The sequence below is a fragment of the Coffea arabica genome, chromosome 10e, assembly GCF_036785885.1.
Source record: "Coffea arabica cultivar ET-39 chromosome 10e, Coffea Arabica ET-39 HiFi, whole genome shotgun sequence".
NCBI classification, from domain to species: Eukaryota; Viridiplantae; Streptophyta; class Magnoliopsida; order Gentianales; family Rubiaceae; genus Coffea; species Coffea arabica.
The window spans coordinates 8,857,625-8,873,824 of NC_092328.1; positions in this window are offsets into that span (position 1 = coordinate 8,857,625).

Consider the following 16,200-nt stretch of genomic DNA (forward strand, 5'->3'; position numbering starts at 1 on the left):
TATTGACCGTCATCAGTGACGGACCCAGGATATTAATTTAAGAGGGCGAACAAGGATCAATAGAGTTGGAAGAGTTTAAACAAGTTTAATGTTGTTGGGAAGATAACAAACATAAATTGTTAGGTACAGGTTAGTATTTGGTTAAATATTTCTTCTTTTTTTTTTAAATTCTAGTATAAATGAAATGGTTTCTAAGCCTAAAGCGCATCCATTAAATAAATTTTAAACAAAATTGGTGTTTGAATTTTCTTTTGTTTTTCAAAAAAATTTTCTTTTGTCTGTCCTTTTTTTTTTTCCTTTTCGTATAGAGATACTTTAATTACAATTTATAAATTATACTACTGAAAGTTATTTTTCAGAAGTATAAATTACACTACTCAAAGTTATTTTTTATAGTGATACGTTAATGCTTTATTGTTATTTAAAAATTATACTAATCGTGGCCAGAGTCACAGTAATCGTATTCGATAGTTATTACCTTAATTGCATATTAAATAAGCGTTGTACTAGTAAAAGGAAACTAGTTTTACTGGTAGAAGGATTGCGAGTAGAGAATACTTTGTACAGAAAACTAGAGGGGATATCGAGAACACTGATTATAAACGTTGAGGGAGCAAATAATTTAATTTCAATTAAGTGCTATTACTCTAAAGTTTTTTTTTTTTGTTGGGGGGGAGGGGGGAAGGGCAGCATTGATTGACCAGCTATGGCTAATTTTCATTTCTTGGCTTGTATTCTTATGACGCCCTATGATTGTGAAATTCATTATATTTGAATTCTGCTTGGCATTACTGTGAAGCACTCACCCAGGTTAGATATCAAGTTTCAGGCTGTTAAAGAAAGAGTACAAAGTGAACAGTTATTGATAGAGCATATCGGGACAAACTCTATGGTTGCAGATCCGCTTACTAAAGGATTGCCACCCAAAATGTTTCATGAGCATACTGCTCGTATGGGTGTCATGTTATTAAATGATGTACAGTTTTAGTGGGAGTTTGTTATTTTAGATGCTCTTATGATACCTTTCGGTTATTAATGATTTAAGGATATTTTATGCATAAGTAAAATTTGGATTTATTTTATACTCTGACTTTGGTATGATTTGATCTCATGAAAATTTAAAATGGACCAATTGAAAATAGGCATGGTATGATCACATTACATGAAATTTCCATGCTACACATCCATATCATGATTCATGTCATTTAATTATATCAATATATGTGACCATTGATGAGTCGAGTTGCGAAATTGTAACAAAGGCCGCTTTGATCCTATGTTGGTATGATTGATGGACCGAATTGGTTACAAATATATTGTGGTAATGACAGTAAAGTTGAACTCATACGATTAATTACAAAACATAATTATAAGGTTACACATATAGTCCAAGTGGGAGATTGTTGGATCCTTAATCCAACATTGGATTTATATGTGAATAATTATGTAATACAAACTGTCAAATAAAGTTAAGTCCAATTAAAGTGATCAAATATGGTTTGGACTTAATGTATTTAATAGGATATGGGCCTTTAATGTGTAGTAACTTAAGAGTTCCTAATTCTATGATGGGTTAAAATAGGGTTCCAAAGGGTAACAGGAATGTTACCTATAAATAGAGTTATGATCCCCAGGTTACACGGTGTATTCTATTTGTCGTATTTCCTAGTACCATAAAAACAGCTCTCCCCTGATATCCCATCGTCAGGAAAGATATCAACGAGATACTAAAGGGTTCTCTCAAGGTTTGGTAAATATGTGTTGACCTGGAAGGCCACCCTAATTCTTTGGAGATTCAAATATCAGTTTGTCAATATGAATTCAAGTACGCTTCCTCTATTTTACTGTTAATTTATTTTTTAATAATCGCCATATAGATTTTGGGTTTAATAGGTGATGATTTTCACCAAAGGTGAAATTTAGATAACCACCCTAACACTATAACCTATGACCTTGGAGGTGGTCGCTTGTAAGGAGGATTCCACACTGTTGGGGTAAGCGGTAAATGTGGATCTACAGTCAAATCATGAACAAACGGACAACTTGAACCATACTCGCAGAATCCAAACAACATGTAGTAGGAGCACATCCTTGCCTCCTGCATTTAGAAGTATAAAGGACATTACAAATCAAACAAAAAAAAAAAACATGAAGGTTAAGATGCTTCTAGTAAATAACTTAGCAAAGAACTCACCGTACTGACCAACATTATTTAGGAACTTTATCATTTTTCACTTGATCAAATATTTTCAAACTCAATGCACCTGACATTTCTGGCATTTTAATGACAATAGAAAGGAGATAGCAGAACTTACCGTAAGAGTTATTTTGGGTTGTATCACAGGAAGAATCATACTTAAGATAAGAACACCAGGAGTTCCATAACAACTTCTGGAAAGTTCCTCAGTCACAGATTTCAACATAGTTCCAATGAGAAAAATTTTTTACACAATTTTTTCTGCTCCCCATAAAAATTGAAAATTTCAAAAATCAACTTTAGTATTTTCGTAGTGAAAGTGCACAAGATTTTAGATTGAGAGAAATGCTATATGGAAGTCATAACTCCTTAAGTTACCAAATATATCAAAATTATAATTGTCTCTTTATACCAAACAAACACGCAAGAAAAAAAAAAGACAAAGAATCAAGAAAGATCAATTTTTTATTCTACTTTAGATGGGAAGAGCAACAAATATAATTTTGACCTCCAAAATAATTTCCAGTAGCCAACATATTGGATTAACTAGAAAACGAACCGTGGGATAATTTCAAGCTCCCATGTAGGACTTCCAACTCCTGGACTACTGCGGTAATACATCTCTATGCATCTGGGAAGAAGACCTCGACATTTCATGAATAACACCAGTCCCAAGAGCTGGTCACGGAGCAGGTGAGCGACTATCCACAGTAGAATGCAAATGAGGGTACAGATTTCCCATAAAAGAATACACAGGTCCTCCGGTAGGAAGCATGGGATACACCGGTGCCACGTGATATGATATAGGAGGCAAATAAGAATGCATGTTTCCCATAGAGGGATATCCAAGTCCTCTGATAGGCAACGGGATAGACATATCAGACTGTCTAGGAATATTTTAATTTTATGTTTAGAAATATATACTATTTAGTGGCCTTACATTCATACTTTAGAAAAAAACATTAAGATCCAAATTCTTATAAAAATAAAATTCTGTGAAGTACTTCATTTTTTATATCAAAATTATATGAAATACTTAACATGAAATAATTGGCATTAAGAAGGATAATGAATCATCAAATTTAAATTTAAGATACTAAGGATTGATGGGGATGATAGTGAAAATCATCAAACTGAAGACAAAAGACATTGAAGACTATAGTGAATTATCAAATTGGAAAGTCTTAACTTTAATAGGATTGTGGAGAGTTTTGACTAATTGTTAGCGATGAGAAATCTAATTAGTAAGGATATATTAGACAACGTAAAAATACGATTATTTTATATAGTAATAAAAAGATGATTATATACTACTTTTGTTTTTGATATGATTCATGTGATAAATATTGCATTGTGCAATTAATAATTTTTCAATGTCTAAGGTTCCATTTAAACTTGATGTATCTTCAATCACTTCATCAATCAAAAATAGAAATTGTAAAATTTAGGTTTGGAATAATCACATTCAGTGTTTGAGTCAAACTTGTTTTCATTGATGGCAATTAAATAAGTAAATTGAACATGTACTTGTATGCACATTAATTACACATGTCTAAGTTATATAAATATATTAAAATATTTCTCTTGTTTCATTGTTATTATAAACATTTTATTTCTTTTGTTGCTAGAATTATCACTACCATGAAATGTACTACATACGGATATTTTTTCTCTTTGATATTATTAAAATTTAATATTTTATAGGGACAATTTCAGAAACCTCCCTTGAAGTTTTTGACAATTTCACTTAACTCCCCCCAATTTTAGAAAATTACACTAACCTCTCTTGGTTCAATAAAATGACTACAATACCATCTACTTAATAGATAATTTACCACATATGTGGGATACAAAAACCAAACCAAAAATAAAAGAAAATATAAAAACTTGCAACAACTTGTCATCATTCCCAACTCTACTTTAATTAACAGCAGTTTCTTTTCTCTTTCCCCCCCCCTTTTTTCTACCTCTTATGATTCTCTCCTTCCTACCTATAACCCCATAGTATCTTCCACCATCAACTACACCACCATCCAAACCTACCCGAAGTATTTATTTCTTGTCTATTTCTCTCTTTCCGTAGTACTTAATTATCATCCCCCCTTGTTTATTTCTTCTCTTATTATAATTTGCATATGTTAGTGAATCAGAATTTCTAAAATTACAAATTGAGGGAGCAAATGAAAATTTCATGGTCAAATTAGATGGAGATGATGAAGATGGTTGTGATAGAGAGGAAAAAAAAATTAAATGGGCTATGATTGGAAGAGAAAAAGGGATGACTCTGGGTTATGCTATTATGTCTATTACACGCTAGAATCTAATATATTCATTTAGTTTCATTTTTGTTTGATTTACAAGTATTGGTGGTGGTTTGTCATAAAGATTAGTTTCTCTATTTCTAACGCCATTGGAGTATGGGGTTGTTCTTGGCATAGACATCAATAGTGGTTGGCCAGGTATTCTGTTCAAGAAAGGTGATTTGCGATAGGTGTTGGATTTATAATTTGAGGTGTGAGTTTAGCCAATAGACAAAATATAGTGTTAATTTGGGGCGGGAAGCTTTTGAGGGTATTTTAGTTAGTGGTGGTCATTATGGTCTATTTGTAAAGTGACTCAGGTAGAGTTTGGGATTTTGATGATGCCGAAATTGATAGAATTTGGAGATTAAGCTGGAGTACGATTTTGGTAAAATTTGGGATTTTAGTGATACCAAAATTGATAGAATTTGAGAATTAAATTGGAGTTTGCTTGAACGGTTGATGAGGTTTTGGATTTACAACTTTCGTGGAAGCATAGCAAATTTGGATAAAAGTGTTTGTTACTTGTTTTTTTGGTTAAATTGATCACTAAACCTTTTTGCACTTTCTTTTGATGTTATGATATTGCATAAGGGTATTTTAAGATACATAAGTATAATTATAGCCTAATGGGTCTATAATGTTACTTAAATAGTAAAAGTAAGGGAGATTAGTGTAATTTTTAAAATTGGGGGGAGCTAAGTGAAATTGTCAGAAACCTCAAGGGAGGTTTCTAAAATTATCCCTATTTAATACTATCATTAACAAATATAAGAGTGTTAATATCAACATTTTATAAACAATATCAAGTTTATGTTTTTAGACCAAATGATAAGTATCTATATTGTGATAAGACATGTAAAAGCTTCATGAGATGTGTAAATATCATCCCCTAAAATCAATAGCATAACATAGTAATGGTATAATAAATTTTATTGATAAAAATAGATTTTATAATATTCTAACAACTATAACATATTAAAAATTATAAATTTCTGAATAAAATTTTGAAATTGAGTACCAATATATAAAGTAGCATCCTTATATTCTTAAAATATCATATAATTTTTTTTCTTTAATAATTTCCATCAAATAAGTATAGTAACTGCAGGCATGTTCTATTTTATTTTTGTTGCCAAAAAACTTGACGGGATTTTTTTTTATCAATGCAAGTTTAATTCCGAATTTACACCCGTTGGACTGCAAGTATACAGGTCGCAATTGTAGTACGAGATGTGTATCGGGTCGATCCCACGAGGAGCAATTTAAAACAATTATTAGATACTAATTTACTCTATTATTTAGACTCACAATTAATTTGAGCAGAAACTTCAGATTTTAATTCAACTACAAAAATTCTTAAATAGATAAATGCAATATCTCAAGGGGAGTAGAATTCACTAAATATTAAGATCTAGGGATGTAGATTCCACTTATGACACAAAAGATCTAAAATGAATTAATTCAACACTTGTTACTGCTCTTGTTTAACCAAGGATTCATTTCCAGAAATACCAAAATCACATTCTCATGATAATAATAGGTTAAAACAGATTAGTTTGTCCTAATCTCTTGGTAAATACTAAATCTGTTCTTATTCACACATGAAATGCAGATTTCATCCACTTGAACGTATTTCTATTCTCATGAATATACAACTCAAGTTCTACTTGTGTCATTCCATTATTTTTACCATTTCTCAATGAATAAAAATAACTATAAACCTGCTATTGGTGATCAAGCAACAACAAGTAATCCAACATACACAAGTAGATAAGTTAATACAAGACATAACAAGAATGAATAACAATCACTTCATATCATTTGGCCATAAGTTTCATCTACTCCCTAGATAAAGAAAATTAGCTACTCATGAATGATAAAACACTCATAACTTCATTAATGTAAATCATCATGAATTACAAATACAAACAGAGTAAAGAAAGTCTTAGCCAAGATATGGTGAAGCCTTCCAAAAATCTCCTTTTGTCTTGAACTTAGATGATTACAAGATGAAATCCCAATTGCCCCTTGCAAGTCCTAGGTAGAGAGAATATGTTTTTCTGTAAGAAACTAAGCTACGAATGGTTCCCAGATCTCTCCCCATATCTCTGCATAAAAAACACTCAAATGCTCCATTTTTCCAAGTCAAATTCTATCCTTTGATTCCCAAATCTCCACTTTGTTAGCATAGTCAAAAACCAATATTTTTGACTTGAAAATAAGCCACTTTTCTTGCCCTTTTGTCTTCTGAAGCATGTGCACCGAATTCCCTTGCATCTTATAGCTGGAAAGTGGTATGAACACAAGAGAATTGGCTGAGTCAAATTGCAGAATTTCGGCTATAAAACGCGCCTACACAAAACGCGGTTACAAGTCACGTTTTGTGTACTCACGTATTCACTTTGGCCTTACTTCATCTGCGATTTTCTCTATCATAAAGGCCGAACTAGCTTTTGTGCAAAACACAAAAGTTGTAGCCCTTTGAGTTAGCTTTCCAATGCTTCAAGAATCATCCAAATCGGAGCTTTGTAGCCTGAGATATGATCGAAATACTGTCACCTGTTCAAACCTCTGTTTTAACTTCCGACCACAGGGTGCAGCTTCTGTATTCCAACGTTTTGCCCATGAAGATGGCAGAAATGGATTTCGATGTCTTCATACGAATTGTAGGTCTCTTTCTTAGCTTTAAAATGGTATAAAAAATCACCTCAATCCGATAAGTGTAGCTCCAGATATGGTCAAAATACTGAAAAGTGTCAAAACTGACTTGTATTGCATTTCCTCACTTGAACGTTTTTCACTTCATTCTTCTTGTTGCCACTTAAATTCATCACCAAATCTCTATTTTTCACCTCAATTGACCTCCTTTGGTGATTGATTCATTATTCCTGCATAAAAATGAAGTTTTTACTATTAAAATCAATAGAAATGCAATATTATCCACTTTTACCAAAAATATATAATTTTACCAAAAACCTCTTTATTTTAATTATAAAACTAAATAATCAACTCAAAATTAACTAATAAAATGCACTTAAAAATACGTAAAATAAACTCTTATCACATGTGTAGCAATATAGTCTATAAATTTGTTTTGACAGGCACAAGTTTGTTTGAAATTTTTCAAAAATATTTTTTGTGCAAATTAGCCTACCTCCCTCTATTTTTGGGAATATTATTTACGAGGAAATACTTTTGTCTTTCTTTTAGTAAGTAAATAGACATGAAAATTATCTGAATTTGAGACTTACATGAAATAGGCTTTTTTTTTTGGCAATAGTTGTGATGCTAAATATATTTACTAGACTTATAACTGATTTCAAAGCATTCTCTATCATTTGTTATGTTAATCAAATAATATTTGAATCAATTAAGGTACAAAATTGGGACAAAAATTTTTATCAAAAATCTAAAACTTTTATGTTAGAACGTAGTAATAGGATATTGTTTTAACATTTTGTATGTTGTTATTGATATTTCGCTTTTTTTTTTCCACACTAACAAACAAAAATATCCATCTTCATGAATTTCATTTGATTGTTCAATTTTAAACTTTAGCGAGTATCTTAGTGTAAAAATTAGATATAATAAAAAATATATAAAAGGATCCAATAAAAAGGTATTGGTTGGAAGTTTTTGTTTCCGACAAATTACTGATCTTTTATTAAAAATCACAAAAATAATAAAGTTTGAGGGGGCCCAGACCTGACCTCGGGAAGTTACTGAGAAAAGTGAACAAAAAATGTTACTCCCTCACCCTTTGAGAGCGAACATAAAGAAAAGATCTAAAATTTAATGCTAGGACTAGGACCAACCATGATCCTCGTAAGATATAATGGGTCTCCGAGTTCAACAAGACAAGTAGCGAACGAATTTCACGTAGAATATTGCAAAGAGGCCATTTAGCCAGGGAACCTGCCTTGACTAAAGAAGCCAGAGACTCTGAATCCATCTCCGCTTGAAATGAACTATAACCTTCTCCTTGCAAAGTTGAAGACCATGCAGCAACGCCAGACCTTCAGCCAACAACACATCCACATCACCAAACTCCTTGTAGAATGCAAAGATCAAGTTACTATCATGATCCTGGAAAAATAGTAATAGATATATTATGAAACTTTCTTGTCAACTATTATTGCCAGTAATAACCAAAACATCTAGTTTTCACTAAAGTCACGGATACAATCCTATATGGACAAATGTACGACATATATTTTAATATGTAAATCAATGTAAATTAGAGCAAGAATGTTGGTGAGACATCTACATTTCTTAGAGGAACTTTATCAAAATTAGTTCTTTATGTACTTCCTATATCGATCATTTTAAAGTGTTTATAAAATTTTCTTCGACACAAACAAACGCTTTTGTTTCTACCAATATAGCGGTGCGTCCAATACATGCCAAGGTATACCATATCTCTTAAATTTGTTCCAAGAGTTATCAATCGTCTTCTAGAGTTTTTACATCCCTTTTCTTGCATAAAAATTTATTATTCTACTCCTAAAATATTGGATACAATACAAAAAATTTATTATTCTTCTACTAAAATATTAGATACAACACACTCTAAAATATTTGTTAGAATTGGGTTACTTGTAGCATAAAATGAATTAAGATCACAAAACAATATTATAATTGTATTCAAACTACATATTTTTTTCCTTACTTATTTATTATGCAAGAAAATAAAACATTTACACTCATATTACCATTAATATAAACAACATGGATAAAATTATGGTATATAGGTACTACAACTTTTATAAAGATATATTTCTAACTTTTAAACACATCTCAGGCTTCTCATAAAATAATATTCCAATATTAGCCCATAAGTACGCCCTTTGTATATCAATATACATTACAACTCTAGACATGTATTATACTATACTCAATTCATAATTATATCTAATATTATGATTTTACAAAATAAATGTAAACAAATGAAGGACTAGTTGTCAAGGTCATTTATTATCTTTGCAACAATTAGTCTTAAATTGCCTATTATAAATGCAGATATGGTTGTATTAGTCAAGGTAGATATAATGGTGTAACAGAACCACATAGAGGGACTATACCTATTTATGAAGTGAAAAATAAAATCAAACAACAAAATAGATCAAACAATTTCTTTACACCTAAGAGTTGTAGTAATACCACAAAAAACATTATCAGTCAGAGCATACCCTGATTAATGATATAAAATCACCAAACCTATATATCTATATTTTCTTGAATGACAACATTTTATTTGATATTGGATTATATGTCCATGAAATTATAACATGTCTTCTTTGATTGCTAATTTGACTTGAGAGAAACATTAAAATTTCTGTGTTAACAGAAGAATCTTTGCACATGGATATGGATATGTTAAACATGCTTTTAATAATTAAGAATAGTTTCCTACTATGAAATTTAACATTAAGTTTCATTCCAATTTTTTATGTAAATGGAAATCAAGCTAATGTTGGCATGAGGCAAATGAAACCTTTATATTTTCTTAATATAGATTCAAGAAGGATTGACGTTAAGTTGAGAAAGAGGTGATTAGTTAGATCGAGCCAGTAAGAAACATCCATATCACATGGTTTTACTGACTTATATTTCCACTATCAACTCAAATTTTGAAATAGATAGGAAGAGATTCTAAAATCATGACCAACCGAGCCTCTTCTTCTTCTCTCTTCATAGATGAAGGACTTGCAGAATCCTTTCCATCAGGACTAATTCTTTTGATGTCAAGATCGAGACTAAATCTAAAGTTTCATGGTATAAAGACTAAATTTAAAAGGTTTCATAGACTTTTATAAACTTCTCTCTTTTTCTTTTTTCAATTTAGCAAATTTATGGATGATTTAAATACTTTCTTTTGCCATGCATAATGTTGCAAAGTCAAAGATATCCTATGATTGTTTTCTTTTCACTTTATTCAAATTAATTTTTTTTATGATTGATTACGATTTTGCCATAGTAGCCTTTGTTTGCCATTTTCTAAATGATCATCTTCTTTGACTGTATTAGCATAATTGAAATCTTGTTTCCCTGTCTCTTTCATGTTTTTATTTAGTGGATAATTAAAATTACAACTTATTATAATTTAGTGTAGTTTGGATGAATTAAATCTGATTTTTTTTTTAATCAAAGTTTACTAGTCTTTTGGAGATGAAGCGGCCCTTTACTCCCATGGAGGTTCTTAATATCACTTAGGTTGTTTCTAACATACTTTAGAATACTAAGGGTTGATAATGCCTTTTAATGATAAATTATTTGGGATTTCGTTAGGAAAAGTATTGAAAATATTTTTGGAGAAATATTTGCAGGTTTTTGCTAATCTACTATGGAATCTTCTATGGGACTTCATAAAATAAAAATGTACGATATAGGTCACACCATATAATATATTCTGAATCAGCAAACATGTATAGATGATTGTATATTGTAATTGAACATTATATTCATGTTAATATGATGCACAATTTAATTACGAATGAGTTTCAATCAGTTAAAAACTAAGGAATAAATGAAAAAATTAATTAGTCATCCCCAAATTGTGATAGGACTTCATGAGATAAAAATGTATAACCTAGATCATGCCATATAACTCTAACATAAATGATATGTACGCATGATTATGTATAGTAACTGAATTTTACATTCATATTACAAAGATGTACAAATTAATTTGTCATGAGTTACAAAGATGTTAATTCCGAATCTATGGACATGTATAAATAATTATGTACAGTAATTCAATATTACATATTAATGTTAAATTTGTACATATTAATTTTATATTACAAATTGTGCGCAAGTTAGACATGAGTAACAACTGATTAAAGATTGACTAATGGATAAAAAAAAAACTAATTAGTTACCCTCAAGTTGTTGTAGGGTTTTATAAGATGAAAATGTACAATCTAGACTATGCCACATAACTCTAATGCAAATAAAATGTATGGATGATTATGTATAGTAAACTAGATTTTACATTCATGTTAGAAAGGTGTACAAGTTAATTTATCATAAGCTAAAAATATGTTAATTTTGAATCTATGGACATGTATAGATGATTGTGTACAGTAATTGAATATTACATTCATATTAATAAGATGTATAAATTAGTTAAACATGAATTACAATCAGTTAAAGATTGAAGATTGGACAACAAAATTAAATAGTTACCCCCAAAATTGTTGTGAGATTTCATAAGATGAAAATAAGATGTATAAATTAGTTAGGCATGAATTACAATCAGTTAAAGACTGAAGATTGGACCAAAAAAATTAATTAGTTACCCCCAAAATTGTTGTGAGATTTCATAAAATGAAAATATACAGTTTAGAGCATGCCACATAATTATAACACAAATGACATGTGCAAGTAACTATGTATAGTAACATGAATTTTACATTCATATTACAAAAATGCACATATTAATTTATCATGATTTACAAAGATGTTAATTCTAAATCTATAGGTAGCATAGTTGATTGTGTATAGTAATTGAATATTTCATTCATATTATTAATGATGTATAAATTTATTAGGCATAAGTTACAACTTGTTAAAAATTGAGAATTGGACAAAAAAAAAATTATTAGTTACTCTCAAATTGTTGTAGGAGATATGAAAATATATAATTTAGACTATACTACACAACTTTTATGCATATGACATATATGGGTGATTGCGCATAGTAGTTGAATTTTACATTCTTGTTACAAAGATGTACAAGTTAATTTACTAGTTACTATAGGTTTAATATACATTATACTTACCATTCCTACCACTCTCAATTTCTTCTTGTTTAAGGAGTATCTTGATGATGATTATTAAACCCGCATGGCTTTGGAAGAAGAGCTCGGAGATAGACAGTGCAACTACCTCTCAAAAGTATAAAAATTTTTACCAATTATTTGTAAATCTTAACACATAGATTTGGATTTACTAATAAATTATCGTTCATGGACATCTATACTACTAAGATTTGGATGGTCAAATCTTGACCACTAATCTATGAATGATTGTCTATGCCATTGATTCAAAATATATAATATTTATAAGAGCGCTGAGTTCTGGATGACGGTTGATCATGACACTAATTATGCCTTTGTTGGTGCTGCTTGTAAGATTTTAACTTTCAAAATTGACAGAGGAAGAAAAGAAGATGAATAATAATGTTTGAGGATCTTGAAGACAACGTTAAAAAGGAATTGATGTATTCAATTATAGTCGTCCAATATTTTGATGCAGTAATCATCGCTATAGTTTATATGCTAACTGTTTTTTTTCTTCTTTTCTTGCTTCCAAACGAGGTTAGATAGCGTACTATATACATTGGAGTTTTAAATACAATTTTTTTGGCTTCATTTGATACCCTTTTTGAGAATTTGTTGAGCATGCATTTTAATTTTTACGATTGATTGACTTGAAAACAATCGACAAAAAGTTCTAAAATACCAGTGGACTTACATCTTACAATGGACCAAGTTTCCAAAGAAAAAAAAAGAGCATTTTTATGATACTTAGTAATGAACTGATATAACTACAGATCATGTTAAAAAATCAAGTGTTTCAATATCAAATGACTTGTTCAATATCCAAAACACTTCAATAGTTGCTCTTTTTCATTTTTTTTCTTAACCACTTACAAGGTAGTCTAGTCTTTCTTCATTTTTCAATCGTCAACTCCTCGTTGATGTTTATCGTATAAAATTAAAAAAAAAATTGTAGCTACATGATAATTTTTTTTAAAAAAATTACAATTGTAGATTGGACATAGTTCACGAAAAATAAAATTTTACCTCCACCTGATTTGATTGCGGTTGAGAAGTTAAATTCCATGGGAATAAAGCATTGACAGGAAATATTTAATTGCTAATATAAGTAGAAGCCATAGAAAAATTGGAAAACATAGACATATTCGTGAAACTAGAACAATGAATATTTTGAAGTTGCAAATAATCTTCCTGGACTAAATTTGCATTGTCCTACAAAATAATCAAAACATCAACATTCAATAAAAGAAACATATATAGTACATATTAATAGAAATGTTATACAAGAGCATCTTGTGATTGTAGATTAGTTTCACTCTTTGATTTCTTTGTTCTCTTCTTTTCGCATGAGCTTTTGATATTAGTAGTGGATCTGCCTCTTAATCTCCTCTTGACAAGATAAAAAATCCGAATATCATTAGATTTAGTTTGTGATCTTCCAATATCATTTGATGAACCACATCTATTGGAGAATTTATGTTGTTGAATTTGATGAGTTTCTAGTTGATCCATGCAATTATTTACAAATTCCTTCACTTCATCACTCTCAGCACACAAGCTCAATAAATAAGAAGCTCTTTGCATCAATTTATTAAACATATAAGGTTTGAAATCATGGCTACAAACTTTAATGCTAACTTCACTGTTATTCTCTTTAATTTTCACCTTTAGTCCATCTCTTCAAAATATAACAATTTGGAATACTTGTTAAATGTTTAGCATGATTCATCACATGCAATGTATGCCTACACAACCAACCTTGCATTTCAGATAACTTACAACTACAAGTAACATTCTTATACTGTCATTGAATTGCACAATATGCTCTCTTCAATTTCCCTTATTCTTCAAAATGTAAGTGTACTCAAATGATCATCAATGTTAGAACTAATCACATGTACAGATAAACTTTGCTTGAACTTTTCTTGAAACATTTTGAAAATAACATGCATGTACACATTAGTTGCATGTTTCAATATTCCAATACTATTCATAATAATCTTTATAGGTCCTCTTACATATTCAAAATCATTTGTAACTTCTGCATCACGTATTTTTTCAACTTGAATTTTATGGTGGAGCACAAATTAGTTAGAGGCATAGATTTATGTTGCCATGTTACGGAATATATTGTTTGTGCTTTCACTTCTTTGTGTGGATATATATTATACCAGTTGAAAGCACATGAAAACTAAACATATGACTCCTTTTGTTTCTCAAGTCATAAAATCTGTTTAATCAACTATCATCATACACCTTAAATTCTTCACACATAACTTTCCATATTTGCTTAAATTCAGCTTCAAATTCATACCTATGCAAAAGTTTTGAAAAATATATATTTTTCTTTTATACCTCTTTGTCTATACAAATGATCGATATATTCTATTGCATTTTTAGAGATATACCAACCACATAAATGATATATATCATCTGAAAATAATTGTTTAATTGCATTTGCCATTGCAGCAGCTTGATTGGTAAAAATTATCTTTGGGGTCTTATTTTCATAGTTTCCAGAAAAGTTTTGAATACCCACGTAAATGAAGGTATATTTTCATCCAGTAATATATTTTTATCATCAACTGGAAAATATTAGTATATAGGGCAAATTACATTTTACCCCCCTGTGGTTTACTCTTTTTTACATAACCACCCTATAGTTTTAAAAGCTATACATAACCCCCTCATGATTTGGATTAAAGTGTCAAAGTGATGGAAATAGTCATTCGTAACGGAACTTCTAAAAATGTCGAAATTACCCTTATAAATACATGACACATTAACCCCATATACTTTTTATATTTTACCATATAACCCCATTATGGTTTAGTACTTTACCATATAACCCCCTTATGATTTTTAAAATATACACATAACCCCCCTTGATTAATACATAATTTTCAATTTTACATAAGGGTAATTTTGACATTTTAGGTGACGCCGTTACGAATGATCATTTCCGTCACTTTGACACTTTAATCCAAACCATAAGGGGGTTATGTATAGCTTTTGAAACCACTGGAGGGTTATGTGAAAAAACGTTAAACCACAAGGGGATAAAGTGGAATTTACCCTAGTATATATATTATTTCCTTCCAATTGCAAATTTATCAAATAATTCAAGAATGTTTGACAATCTCCTGCAGTAATCAAGATTACCCTTTCAGAATTTGCTAAGTTTGTAGCATCACGAGAGCAAATGAAAGATTTTTGGCACCACTAACATCATCCTTCATGCAATTATATATTATTGTAGTTCTCACCCCTGACTTTGCCATAGATTTAAACGTATCCCTTTGGTTTCACTTATCTTCCTCATTGATCTGATTAAGTGCCTCTGATTTCAGCAGTCATGGCATGATTTTGGAAAGAATTAAACTCTATCGCTTCCCAAACACCATCATCAATCTTGAATCTAATAAAAGGCGGACAGCCACATCTTTTTGCAGTTCTATAACATTTAGGAGCTTTATGAGGTGAACTCTTTAGCCCACAACCTTCATAGCAATACATAAATGTACAACTGCGCAACTTCTCTTTAGTATTTTTGTATTTTTGCCCTTTACGGTCCCCAAATCTTTGATTATATGCATAAGAATTATAGTTATTGAAAGCTTCTTTCTCGTTATTAAATACTAGCCCAATTCTAAACTCAATATCCTTATCAGTTTGACAGTCAAGATAAAATTTCGTTATTTTCAATGGACTGTCATATTTGTAAAATGAACTAATCAGATTAACAGCAGCAAAAATATAAACAAAAAAAAAAAGCATCTTTCAGGTATATAATAATCCATACCCAAATCCACATTTATGCTTAATTTGAAAAACTATTAAAAGAAATCCAGTTCTTTTGCTAGGGCAAAGGATGAAAAATATACAAAAACCTAACCTTTAAACCGAAAGGCTTCTG